Raw genomic sequence first — 14,966 nt, 5'->3', positions numbered from 1 at the left:
TCTGGTTATTGACCCCTCCATCAGGGGGAAAAGTTTCTTCCTATCAACACTATCTATGCCCCTCATAATTATATACACCTCAATCATGTCCCCCCTCAATCTCCTCTGCTCCAAGGAAAATAACCCCAGTCTATCCAATCTCTCCTCATAACTAAAACTCTCCAGCCCAGGCAACATCCTGGTAAACCTCCTCTGCACTCTATCGAGTGCAATCACATCCTTCCTATAATGTGGATTCCAGAACTGCACGCAATACTAAACCAGCGTTTTATACAGTTCCAGCATGACCTCCCTGCTCTTATATCCTATGCCTTGGCTAATAAAGGCAAGTATCCCATATGCCTTCTTAACCACCTTATCTACCTGTCCCGCTAACTTACAGGACTGGTGGACATGCGCACCAAGGTCCCTCTAATCCTCGGCACTTCCCAGGGTCCTACCATTCAACGTGTATTCCCGTACCTTGTTTGTCCTGCCTAAGTGCATCACCTCACACTTATCCAGATTAAATTCCATTTGCTGTTGATCAGCCCATCTGACCAGCCTGTCTATATCCTCCTGTAATCTAAGGCTATCCTCCACACGATTTACCACCCCACCAATTTTCATGTCATCAGCGAATGTACTGATCAACCCTCCTACATTCAAGTTTAAATTGTTTATATATACCACCAACAGCAAGGGACCCAACACCAATCCCTGTGGAACCCCACTGGATACAGCCATCCAGTCACAAAAACAACCCTCGACCAAAACCCTCTGTTTCCTGCCACTCAGCCAATTCTGGATCCAATTTGCCAAATTGCCTTGGATCCCATGGGCTCTTACCTTTGTTCTCAGTCTCCCATGCGGGACCTTATCAAAAGCCTTGCTGAAGTCCAAGTAAACTACATCAAATGCATTGCCATCATCTACGCACCTGGTCACCTCTTCGAAAAATTCAATCAAATTGGTCAGGCAAAATCAGAAACAAACACAGTAACCATTTACAGAAATGGTGGATAGGCCTGTGAATGTATTATGATGTATAGAATTTTGTTGTAGAGATGTTCTATTCATCAAAGCTTTATTTTTTCACATTCCATTCCAACATAGTCCTACGAGCCTTCCTCTGTAAATGCGAAGTCACCATAACTCTACTTACCCCTGTCCCAACTTGTACCAAGTCCCATTACCTCTGTGCTCACTGACCTGCATTGGATCCCATTTAAGCAATGCCTTGATTTTAAAATTCTCCACCTTGTTTTCAAATCATTTCATGGCCTCACACCTCCCAATCTCTGGAATCTCCTTCAACCAGACAAGTTATTTGCACTCCTCTCTTTCTGGACTCTTATGCGTTCCTGATTTTTTTAAAAAATCATTCATGGGATTTATTGCCCATCCCTAGTTGCCCTTGAGAAGGTGGTGGTGAGCTGCCTTCTTGAACCGCTGCAGTCGATGTGGTGTAGGTACACCCACAGTGCTGTTAGGGAGAGAGTTTCAGGATTTTTACCCAACGACATGAAGGAACGGTGATATATTTCCAAATCAGGATGGTGAGTGACTTGGAAGGGAATTTCCAGGTGGTGGTGTTCCCATGTAACTGCAGCCCTTGTCCTTCTAGATGGTCCTGGATAGAGTGGACGTGGGGAAGATGTTTCTATTAGCAGGAGAGACTAGGACCCGAGGGCACAGCCTCAGAGTAAAGAGAAGACCCTTTAGAACAGAGATGAGGAGAAACCTTTTTAGCCAGAGAGTGGTGAATCTATGGAATTAATTGCCACAGAAGGCTGTGGAGGCCAGGTCATTGAGTGTATTTGAGACCGAGATAGATAGGTTTTTGATTGGTAAGGGGCTCAAAGATTACGGGGAGAAGGCGGGAGAATGGGGTTGAGAAACTTATCAGCCATGATTGAATGGCGGAGCAGACTCGATGGGCTGAATGGTGTAATTTCTGCTCCTATCTCTTATGGTCTTATGGTAGTGGTCGTGGGTTTGGAAGGTGCTTGTTAAGGAGCCTTGGAGAGTTCTACCATTGACAGTCATGCCTTCAGCTCTGAAGGCTCTAAGCTCTGGAATTTTCTCCCTAAAGCTCTCCACGTCTCTTGCTCTCTTTCCTCTTTTAAGATTATGCATAAAACCTTCCGCTTTGACCAAGGATTTGTTTATCTACACTAATATCTCCTTATGTGGGTTGGTGTCAAGCTTTATTTAATAATGTTGCTGTGAAGTGCATTGGAACATTTCACTGCATTGAGAGCATTATATAAATACAAGATGTGGTTGTTGTTTCTAATTATATCATATATCAGCGTCATTCTCGGTTCATGAGAGTCTATTATGGAGGCTTACTTATATTCTAGATTAATTTTATTTGAATCAAATTCTGCTTGTGCCTAAGATGGAATAACGTCTGGCATGTTTAAATTGCAGTGACAAGCTAGTTGGAATGCAGCACTTACTACGCTGTCAATAAGTTCAACAGTGATCCGCAAAAGCATTTCAGCATCAAAAACATTACAAAAGCAAAATACTGCGGATGTTGGAAATATGAAATAAAAACAGAAAATTCTGGAAATACTCAGCACATCTGGCAAAATCTGTGGAGAGAGAAGCAATCATCAACCTGAAATATTTGGCAAGATTTTAACGCATTCAAAATTAATCCACTAACAGAGTTAAAACTTGGCCTATTAACTGTTTTTTCCTCTCTACAGATGTTGCATAACCTGCTGAGTATTTCCAGCATCAAATTCATCACATTTTTTATTGGAGTAAGACCTGCAGTAGCTTCTTGCTTAAACCTAATTTCCAATTCTAAGCACTCCTGTCCCCTGAGCTTGGAATTCCAACAAATCTTAACTCAGCAAAGAAACTGGCCACTGTATTTGAAGATGGTATACTGAGAATAAAAAAACTTATTCAATTTATCTGAATGACAGGTTCAAATTGGGTTATAATCTGAAATAAAAACAGGTAATGTTGGAAATACCCAACTGGTGAGACCGCATCTATGGAAAGAGAAGCAGGGTTAGTGGCCTGATTTCTTCCCACATCAGGCGGGCTCAACGTGAGTGGGCGGGGGCGGTCACGGAGGCGATCGCCGCCCACAAACGGCTCCACGCCGCCATTTTACGCGGGCGAGCCAATTAAGGCCCGCCCAGCGTAAGACCCAAGCAGTAGCACTCAGCACTGCCTGTGTGGGCAGGGGGAGAAGGGAGAATCGGGGCCAGTGCTTGTCCGCGTATGCACGCGAAAGAGTGCTTCAATCTCCCTGAGGCATGGAGCTGCCTCAGGGAGATTGAAGCACTTTTGAAATAAATAAATAAATGGATTAAAAAATTAATTAAACATGTCCCCTCATGTGACTGAGATGGGACATGTTTTTATATTTAGAATTTTTTTCTATTTAACTCATTAAAGCTTTAGGAAACTTCATCTCTTGGATGAGGTTTCCTAAAAAACGTAAAGGTCGCTTGGCTTTTTTGCCTGCCCGCCAACCGTGAGGTTGGATGGGCAGCATAATGTTGACTTTAATTACTTCCTTACTGACCTTAATGGGCCTTTCTACATATCAGCGGGCCCGCAGCCCACTCCAGCGAAACATCGCGAGACAGCACGGTGATGCCAGGACGCACGCCCAACATCATCGCACATGAGTTTACGCACCAGCATGTCGGGCCCACCCCCACATGCCAACTGAAAAATCCTGGCCAATGTTTCAAGTCATTAGTTTTTAATTTGTTGGGTTTTGCTTTTAAATCCTACTCCTGTTTGGAGTTGCGGGAAGAAGGATCAAATAGCCAGTCAAGCAGTCTTCTCATTTTCGATTGCGGGCATCATGATACATGATTAGCCCAAGTCTATTTCGTTGAGGCAGGCAGCACGCTAAGCTCATGTTGCATCCTCATTTGCATGCTCATTATAGTGCCCAGGTGAGCTCAACCTTTGGTTCTGGCCGGCTGAATGCTCACCAGGGGGCCCAGCAGTGTGCATGGCAAGAGCATGTTCCGGCTAGCCGCACCTCTTAATGACAGATTACCCAGGATTATGTAGGATTTATATGATAGAAACGGGTAATTTTGCCCCACTGCTCTATGCTGGCATTTATATTCCAACCAAACATCCTCCTATTTTTCTTCATCTAACTCTATCATCATAACACTATATTTCCTTCTCCCTCAAATGCTTATCTAGCCTCCCCTTAAATGTATCTAAACTATTCACTTTAACTACTCCCTATGGTAATGTATTCCACACTTTCACCAGGGGGAGGGTTTTTAGTTCGGCAGGCGCCTGCAATTGGTGGGCCTGGGAGCGAACCCCCGACCACGATTGGCCTACAACTGTGATTTCACGCTGGCTGGCACATTAGCGGCCAGCCAGCATGAAGCGCTTGCTGAGAAGCTCAGCGCTGCTGGGGTGGGGGCAGGAGAAGGGTGGGTGCTGAAGTCAATGTGGGCGCAGAGGAGCATGGAATGAAAGCTCCCTGAAGGTAGAGAGCTGCCTCAAGGAGCTGAAGAATTTAAATGCAATAAAAAAGGATTTTTGAATCCTGAAAAAATTCCCACGCAACAGAAGCATCACTTAAACATATTCAAGATGAAAATTATGTCCAAACATTTTTTTTTTTCATTTAATAACGGAAACTTCGTCTCATCCTTGGATGAAGCTTCCTGAAAAATGCAAAGGCCGCCTGGCCGATTCGACCGCCAGCCAACCATAACATTGGACAGGCAACGGAAAACCTCCGTTAATTACAAATTTAATGACTTTAATAGGCCTCTTAATTGTTAGTGGGCACATGCAAAAGTCAGAAGCACACTCACCTACCGAAATATCGCTGCGAGCGCACAATGATGTGGGGATGCTTGCCCGACGTCATCATGCGCTCTTTCACGCTCAAGCAGGTCGGGCGTGCACCCGCATGCTGAGTGAAAAATTCTGCCCCAGAAATTTCTTAGAATTCCTAGTTTGATCTTTTGTTGACTATCTTATACTGTTGGCCTCTAGTTTTGCTCATCCCCACAAGCGGAAACATTTGATTTGTGCCTACCGTATCAAAACCTTTCATAATTTTAAAGATCTCTGTAAGGTCAAGCCTCAGCTTTCTTTTTTCAAGAGAATGTCTGCTCATTCTCTCCAGATTTCTAGTATTATTCTTTGTAAATCTTTTTGCATCCTTTCCAGTGACTCTATATGGTTCTTATAATATGGTGACTAGAATCGCACGCAATACTTCAGGTGTGGTCTAACCAAGGCTCAACATAACTTCTTTACTCTGCAAATCTATCCGTCTATAACTAAATCCTAGTGCTGAGTTTGCTTTTTTATAGCTTTGTTAACTTGTGTCACTTTAAAGCCAGAAGTTTATGTCCTGTAGGTGGGCGCGCGCCCAACCCGAACCGACGTGAAATAGCACAAGATGACGTCGGGTGAACATCCCAACGTCATCGCACACTTGCGCAATATTTCCCTTGGCGGGTGCATGTGGCACTTGGAAGTGCGCCTACCAACAATTAAGCGGGCAATTAAACCCATTAGCTATGCAATTAACAGAGATTTTACATGGCCCGTCCACATTTATGGTTGGCGGACTGGTCATTCTCCCAGGCGGCATTCACATTTTTGCTCAAACCTCGATCCAGGGCAGGGAAATAAAATAAAAAGAGATATCTGGGAACTGTTTTTTTTACTGAGGTATGCTTTCACGTGCTTGATTGTGCTGCATGGACATATTTTGCAGCATTTTTGTCATGTCCTTTAGTCTGTGGAGATCGGCAGCTCCCTGGGGCACTCACTAGCACCCTTGTGGGCACCCACCCTCTTCCTGCCCCCACCCCGGGCAGCACTGAGCATTTCAGCACGCATATCACGCTGGCTGGACACTAGTTGGCCAGCCAGTGTGAAATCACAGTTGGGGCCAACCACAGCCGGTGGCCCATTTCCCATCTTCTCCTGGGCCCGCTGATTGTGCGCACCCGACGACCAAAAAATTCAAGCCTAAGTGATTTGTGTATCTGTGCTCTCAGGTCCCTTTGCTCCTCTGCCCTATTTAGATTTGTATTTTGTAAGTTAAATGCAAACTCCTTATTTTTATGCCAAAATGTAATACCTCACATTTCTTTATATTGGAAATTACTTTGTCAATTATATGCCCACTCTACAAGTTTATTAATATCTTCTTGTAATTTGTTGCTGTCCTCCTCAGTATTGACTATCGCCCCAATTTGGTGTGATCTGCAAATTTAGGAATTGAGTTTTTTGATTCCGAAGTCTAAATCATTAAAATAAATTGAGAACCACGGTGGCCACTGATCATTGTGAAACACCACCTTCCACCTCCTGTGGCTCTGAATAACTCACCCCTTACCCTTACTCTCTGCTTTCTGTCTTGAAGCTGGCTAATTATACTGCTAATTATGTTCCAATCCTACTCAGGCCCCCTCCCACAACTCTTTCTCTGGTACAACAATGACTATTTTGGTGCCGCTTCATGCTCTTGTCTGGACCTGGAAAAATTTATTAATTTTGCATCTAATTTCCACCCCTCCATCACTTTCACATTGTCCATCTCTGCCACTTCCCTTCTCTTCCTTGACCTCTCTGTCACAATTTCTGGTGATAGACTGTCCAACAATATTCATTACAAGCCTACCAACACCCACAGCTACCTCGACTACAGCTCCTCACACCTTGCTTCCAGTAAGGGCTCCATCCCATTCTCTCAGTTCCTTCGCCTCCATCACATCTGCTCCGATGATACCACTTTCCAAAACAGTGCTTCTGACATGTCTTCCTTCTTCTTTAACCGAGGTTTCTCACCCACGGTGGTTGACAGGGCCCTCAACCGTGTCCGACCCATTTCCAGCACCTCTGCCCTCACACCTTCCTCTCCCTCCCAGAACCATGATAGGGTCCCCCTTGTCCTCACATATCAACCCACCAACCTCCGCATTCAAAGGATCATCCTCCGCCATTTCCGCCAACTCCAGCATGATGCTACCACCAAGCACATCTTTCCTCACCGCCAACCCCCCCCCCCCCCCCCCCCCCCCCCACCACCACTGCTGGCATTCCGTAGGGGCCGTTCCCTCCAGGACACCCTGGTCCAATCCTCCATCACCCCCTACACCTCAACCCCTTCCCACGGCACCTTCCCATGCAATCATGGAAGGTGCAATGCCTGCCCCTTTACTTCCCCTCTCCTCACCGTTCAAGGGCCCAAACACTCCTTTCAAGTGAAGCAGCATTTCACTTTCCCTTCCCTCAATTTGGTCTGCAAATCGCTGCTCCCAATGTGGTCTCTTCTACATTGGAGAGACCAAATGCAGGCTGGGTGACCTTATTGCAGAACACCTTTGGTCTGTCTGCAAGCATGACCCAGACCTTCCTGTCACTTGCCATTTCAACACAACATCCTGCTCTCATGCCCACATGTCCGTCCTTGGCCTGCTGCATTGTTCCAGTGAAGCTCAACGTAAACTGGAGGAACAGCACCTCATCTTCCGATTAGGCACTTTGCAGTCTTTCAGACTTAACATTGAGTTCAACAACTTCAAACCATGAACTCTCTCTTCCATCCTCACCCCCTTTTTGATTCCCTTTTTTCAAATATTCATTTTTATTTTTTAATTTTTATAAATATTTTTTTCCCACCTATTTTTATTAATATTATTATTTTTCTAAATTTAGTTCTATTTTTATTCATTGTTTTATCCCCACCTTTTAGCCTATTTTGATCTTTTTAGCCATACCATCCCAAACCCACTAGGGACATCTGCCACTTGCTCACCCTGCTTTCTACTCTTAATGTCACCATTAGCACCTCATTTAGCCAGTACCACCACCATCAACACCCCTTCGACCTTTTCTTATGACATATTTTACAATCTCTCCTTTGCTCCACCTATCGCTGACCTCTATCAGCTTCACTGTTCCACCCCCCCCTTAAACAGCATATATTTCACCATATTTCTACTTCTCTTTGGTTCTGAAGAAGAGTCATACAGACTCAAAACGTTAACTCTGACTTTCTCTCCACAGATGCTGTCAGGCCTGCTGAGTTTTGCCAGCACTTTTTGTTTTTGTTTCAGATTTCCAGCATCCGCAGTATTTTACCTTTATCTTAATTATACTGCTGATTGTCCCCTGATCCTGAATCCTCTGACCCTATTCATTAGTCTATTATGGGCACTTTATAGAAGGCTACTTGAAAATCTATATAAATTGCAACTACTGCATTACCATTATCAACTCTCTGTAACCTCTGTAAAAAAACAAGAGGTATGTCAAGCAAGACTTTCTGCTTTGAAACCCATGCTGGCATTCATTATTATATTTTTGATTTTTAGACGTTCCACTGTTTTTTCCCTTCATAGGCTTTCCATCGTTTTTCCTTTCTATGATATTAAGATGACTGATCTATAGTTCCTTGGACATGTTTTACCTCCATTCTTAAAAATAGGAATTTCATTAGCTATCCATCAGTCTTCTGGCACAATACCTTTCTCTATCAAATTATTAAAATGTGTAATAATGTCTCTGCTTTCTCTTCCCTAGTAAATGTGTCAAAGTAATTAATCCAGACTAGGGGTTTTATCCTCTTTAACTTTGATTAGCTTATTTAATGTTTCACCGCTTGTTATTTTAAATGCACCTATCTCATTTCTAAGAAAGAAGGAAAGTGATACAGACTCGAAACATTAACTCAGTTTTTCTCTCCACAGATGCTGTTAGACCTGCAGAGATTTTCCTGCATTTTCTGTTTTTATCTCATTTCTAATCTCATTGTTAAATGCCATGTCCACCTGTACTGGTTCCCTGGCAAATACTAAAGCAAAGTAATTATTCATATGTCTGCTATTTCTTTATCGTTGCCTGTGATGTTATCCTATTCATCATTAAGTGGCCCTACTCCCATCATGACTCTATTTTACTTAATTATGTACCTGTAAAATATTTTACCATTTATTTTATGTTCCTCAATAATTTAATTTCAAAGTTCCTCTTTTCCCCCCTAAATGTTTTTTTTTACTTCACTTCTAACCTCTGCACCAATTGTAAGGAAGGTGATTATCTCTGTCCCTGCAGGAATTGGCTGTAAAGAGAACCAGCAACAGGGAAGAAAGAGGCTCCCAGGTTCTCGGATGCAGCACTGGAGGTCTTGGTCCATGGGAGGAAAGAGTCCATCAACTTGAGTTCTTGAGTACTATCATCAAATGAGGTGCCCATGGACAGTCCAGCCAGGACAGGAATATCCTGGCTACCTCCTCCCTTCCTCCACTTCTTTAGCTTCTCCTCCTCCTCCCAAGTTGCTCACAATATCTCTCATGGCAAAGGCTGTGCCCTCATGTTGGCCAGGTTGTGCAGTATATGGAAGACCACCATAAATCAGTGTTCATGCTCCAAAGAGTACTGGAGGGCTTTTATAAATCCAGCAGTGGTACCATTATTTCCAGAAGGCATTTGAAAAAGTGTTACATCAGAGATTATAGCGGAAAATAAAAGCTCATGGTACAGGAGTTAACATATCAGCTTGGATAGAACATTGGCTGGCTAACAGGAAGCAGAGAGAAGGCATAAATGGGTCTTTTTCAGGTTGGCAAGATATAACAAGTGGCATTCCACACAGATCAGTGCTGGGACATCAAATGTTTTACAATTTATATAAAACACTTGGATGAAGGAATGGATGGGTGGTTGCCAAATTTGCTGATGACACAAAGTTAGGTAGAAAAGTAAGTTGTGAAGAGGACATAGGAGGTTACAAACAAATGTAGATAGGTTAAATGAGTGGGCAAAGATCTGGCAGATAGAGTATAATGTGGAAAATGTGAAATTATACATTTTGATAGGAAGAATAAAAGAGAAGCACATTATCTAAATGGTGAGAGCTTGCAGAGCCTTGAAGGGAAGAGGGATCTGGGCGTCCTAGTGCATGAATCACAAAAGGCTACAGCAAGTAATTAGGAAGGCTAATAGAATGTTATCATTAATTGCGAGGGCAATTGAATACAAAAGTAGGGAGGTTATTCTTCAGTGTACAGGGCACTAGTAAGACCACATTCAGAGTACTGTGTATAGCATTGGTCACATTATTTAAGGACGGATGTAAATACATTGGAAGCAGTTCAGAGAACATTTACCAGACTAATACCTGGAATGGATGGGTTGTTTTATGAGGAAAGGTTGGACAGACTAGATTTGTATCCGCTGGAGTTTAGAAGAGTAAGTGGCAATTTGATTGTAACCTATAAGGCCCTGAAGGGTATTGACAGGGAGGACGTGGAGAAGATGTTTCCTTTTGTGGGAAAACCTAGAACTAGGGATCACTGCTTAAAAATAAGGGGTTGCCCATTTAAAACAGAGATGAGGTGAAATTTTTTTCACTCAGAAGGTCATGAATCTTTGGAACTCTCTTCCTGAAAAGATGGTGGTAGCAGAGTCTTTGAATATTTTTAAGGCAGAGGTGGATAGATTCTTGGTAAGCAAGGGGGTGATAGGTTATCAACGGTAGGTGGGATGCAGATTTGAGGTTACTATCAGATCAGCCATGATCTTATTAAATGGTGGGGCAGGCTCGAGGGGCTGAATGGCCTAGTCCTGCTCCTTGTTCATATGTTCATTGTTTCAGCACCCCAATGATCTGCTCTATCATGCTTTGTGTGGCAGAATGATTCTCATTGAATGCATGCTGACCATGGTTGGGTTGTGGAGCAGAGTCCTGAGCAAGGTGTAGTATGGATAGCCCTGGTCATCCAACAGCCACTAGTTTGATGTGGCGGCTGAAACACTGAGGGAACAGCGGACTGCCACAGAATGAAAGCATCATTACTGCTGCCAGGCTGTCAGACATTTACCAGCATTAAGTGCTGAGCACAGTTGCACAACAGCCATGTATTCAGTGAGTAGTAATATTTGCATTTGTAGTACATCTAATTGTTTAGATGTGGTGCCAACAAAGCCACATGTGTGCAGTCGACAGTACCCTGCACACCCAGTCAGATCCAGGCTTTGCCTGCTTCTCCCTGTTCAGACAGAACAACTTCCATCTCTTAGCATGAAGAGTGTCTGTTACTGCTCTGGATGTATCAGTGGCAACCTGGGAAATGTGGCAAATGTTGCTTTCCACAGCCTGGATAGATCCAAAAGGGAAGAAACTTAGGGCCACAGTCACCTTCATAACCACTGGCAGTTCAGAGCTTGCTCTGCTCCGAAGTTACAGGTCTGGTTGCAAAAGATGGCAGGCCTCTTTGTAAAGTACAGGTGATGTACACACTGCTCCTGGCTTAGACTGAGGTATGAGAAATGCTCCTGGAAGACCCTAGTTGGATAAAGCTTCCTGCTGAGATCTCCTCCTTCCTCTACAAGCAGTTTCTCCTCTTCTTTGCTGACTCTCCTCCTCCTCCCTCATTCATAACCCAAGGTGGGTTGAAACTATAGAACCCATGACTGGAATCAAGTGGTCTAACCAGAGCCCTTGTAATCACAACCAAGGCCTTCTACATGTGCAGCTCCCCTCCCTGTTGACTTCATCACCTTTAACCACCAAACACTTTCACGAACTCAGACAGCGCCAGTTGAGATTTATCAGCAACTAACCAGCAAATTGTTGATGATCCCTTTAAATACCACTGGTGGGTGAGGATGGGTGGGAGGTGGGGGTAGTGCTCTTACCTCTGCTGAATGCATGTTCAGCTCTGTATGATTCAAAGATGGGTTAGCTGCAGTCGTGAGGTTGAAAATGGTAGTTATGGCATCAAATCAGACTCATTTTGATTCTCGTCACAATCTGCCTACTCTGTATAAGTCTGGTATATGCTCCTAACTCCCATGCAAATGCCCAGCTTATCAAGATGTTAACTGGCCGAGGCTCCACTGGAAGTTACATGGGAGGGTGTAGATACTGAATCAAATGGGTTACTTCCTCCTGTTGTTTCCCTCAGTACCTGAAATAGTCCTAATCTTGCTGCTATGCCCTTCAGGACTCCGCCACTTCAGTTAATGGTGATATTATCAAGCCATGCTTAGCCTTAGACATTGAGATTTCACCATGCAGAGTTCATTCAGTATTCTTTTATTCCTCAGAGCTTCCTTCAAACGATGTTTAACATTGAAGAATACTGATCGATCAGTTCAAGGGGGACGGGGGCAGGTCCTGTTTGATGGGTCCAAAGTCAATGTATATCATTAGAACTCACATCCAATGAGTCTATCCTGGGTTGGGGCAGAACATTTTCAGTGATGGTGAAAGAGTCCAAGATGTTGGCTGATGGATTTGATTGATTCTGTGATATGACTGTGTCAGTTGCTTGACCAATTTGTGGGACAGCGCTACCAAACAAGAAGCCCAGCGATGACTTTGCAAGGTTGACTGGGTTGAGTTTATTTTTGTCTTATCCTGACATGATGCATGGGTCATGGTTGATATGTCTGATTGATTTGCTTCTTAATATTGAATTTTCTAGTGATTGTTTACAATTGGGTAGCTTTCTAGGCCACTTCAGAAGGCATTAAGAATAGACCATGCAGTGTGAGATTGGAGTCACATGTAAGCCAAATCAGTTGGAGTCACATGTAGGTCATATCAGATAGGGGTGGAAGCTTTTTTTCACCCTGAAGGACATTAGGGAACCATTTACAACAATCTAGATGTTTTCAATGCTGTTTGCCTGGTGCCAGTCACAAATTACATTCATTGAATTCATTTTCAGAACTTCCCATGGGGAGATCTAAACCTACCTCGAACCACAAGGCTATTGTGTTCTAAAGTTTCAGAAATTACATTTTGACTTTCCTCGGTCAGTTTTACATACATTCCTCAGATATTTATGGTGTCCTAGATCAAAGCTTATCCTGATAATTCTTCAAAGATTTCCTGCGATATGCTGAAGGATCCTATATTGACATAGGATATATTCATTATCCTCTATTTATTATTAAATATGAAAGGTTTCTGATTTTTCACTAAAGCTTTCCAGTAGGATTTTTAAAACTCTGTAGATAGAAGATCAAAGCTCATCTCTCCCAATCCTTTTGGACAGCACCCAGTTTCTCAGCTGGCACCACTCTGATTTGCAAACCATTTTCTCTTTGAAAGGATTGTCTTAATTACATCATTATCTCACTGAATTAATGTCATGAGCTGGCCATAAACTCACTCAGTTTCATTGTATGCAGCAAAATAAGATTTAAATATTGATTTTCTCAGGAAGCATGTTGGTTTCAATAATTCGCTTGCAGATAGCTCCCAGCCATATTCCATTAGTTGACTAATGCAAAATGCTTTTGAGGTGAGATGGTATTGCATTTCCTAGCCAAACAAGGACACTGAAACTTGAAGCTTTGGCTTCTGCACTCTGGGAAAGAACTGTTACATCAACTGTAAAGTATCCACACATAATTTGTTCCCCTTATTTGGAGTGAGGCTCACTTGTTTAGAATTAAAATGCAACCTTCATTCACTAAAACTAGTCTAAGTGTTGGCATGAGTGTAAAGCAGGGGAATCCACTTTGTACTAATGCCAACTTATTTACTAAGATCAGCTTAAATGAGCTTTGTGATTTGTCTTCACTGTGATGATCATCAATCTCACTCCTAATATTTTCCCAATGTTGAAAGCTCGAACAGTGCCAGAATGCCTTCTTTTATTCCTGTGATTTAAATCTTTCACCACTAAAGAGGTCATTATAACTGCAGGTTTTGATTCAAATAGAACGCAACAAATATAAAAGCAGAATGGCAGTGCACAGTGAAGGAGTTTAGTTGCAATGGGCCAGTCCAAGCAAAACGTTGCCTGGGAGAGAGATGCACAAACTTTGAATGGTTGAGCTGGATTTTCGTGGAGTTGGAAAGACTCCGGAGCCGTTTCGAAATGACAGGCAAAACCCATCCAGGGTTCCCACCTCCTTTCCTGGTGCCTGCAATTTTCCCTGGTGAGGGATAAGGGTGTGGGTAGCAAACCCTTTTCTTGCACTCGAGACCCAACTGGCTACATCGCAGGGAGAACCCCCCACCATAATTTTTATGAAGTCGGGCCAACTTCCCCATGAGTTGTTGTTCATGGCACCTCAGAGGAGTCATGAACCATAGACTGGTTTAGGGAACCTTTTGAAAGGTAAGGTCAAAAGGCCTTACCCATCCCTGCCATGCCCCTTTCACACCTCATTATGTATGCTTAGTTGAGACCCCAGACTGATAAAAGGACTTATTCTGTTTATACAGCTGGAGAGAAGAGTTCACTTAGATTTATTAACAGCTCTGTGAGGTTGTAAAAAGCTTTATTTCTGTGAACACTTTTGTCAATGGCTCAATGATTATTTGCACAAGATTAAGAGGTGTCAGGTGCTTAAAGCTTCTGTTATTGGTATTTAATGGTCTGATAGATTGACATTTTTATAGGGCTGTAGGAGCACAATTTTCTCCTCAGAAATGATGAATAAGCAGTTTCACGCATGCCATTGTTACTATATGGTTCACTGGTTCTGTACAGAATGTATATTGCGTGAATGGGCATGGAAGGGCCATAAGTTGGCAAAGCAGGTATGAGAGGCCATGGCAGTGGGTGGGGGGGCATGGCTTGTCATTGAGCTGATATGGGGGTTATAAGGAGCCAGGGAGGTGGCTGGAGGGCATGAATTGGCATTGAGTTGGCACGAGGGGCATGGAGGTGGCATGGGAAGTGAATATGGGAGTTGATGGAGTGTGAGGGGTGAAGTCTAGAGGGCCTAACAGCCTTTAATACAGCAGGGACAAAGTCTCAGAGAACCGAGGTGGGCCTTTTAACCAACCCTCTTTGGCTGCCCCTGTGGCCACCGCTGATCTGCGTCTGCAGGTGACGGATCCAACTTCATCCCGTGCTTGCCTCCCCAGACCGAAAATAGTGGGTAATGGGACACTTCAAACCGAGGCGTATCTGCCAAGTAGGAAAATTTCCTCCCTCTAGCTACCCATCATGGTAGCGAAAATACGGTAGATTGTG

The sequence above is a fragment of the Cetorhinus maximus genome, chromosome 9 (assembly GCF_964194155.1).
Source record: "Cetorhinus maximus chromosome 9, sCetMax3.hap1.1, whole genome shotgun sequence".
Lineage (NCBI taxonomy): Eukaryota > Metazoa > Chordata > Chondrichthyes > Lamniformes > Cetorhinidae > Cetorhinus > Cetorhinus maximus.
Note: the sequence above shows the minus strand (reverse complement) of the source record.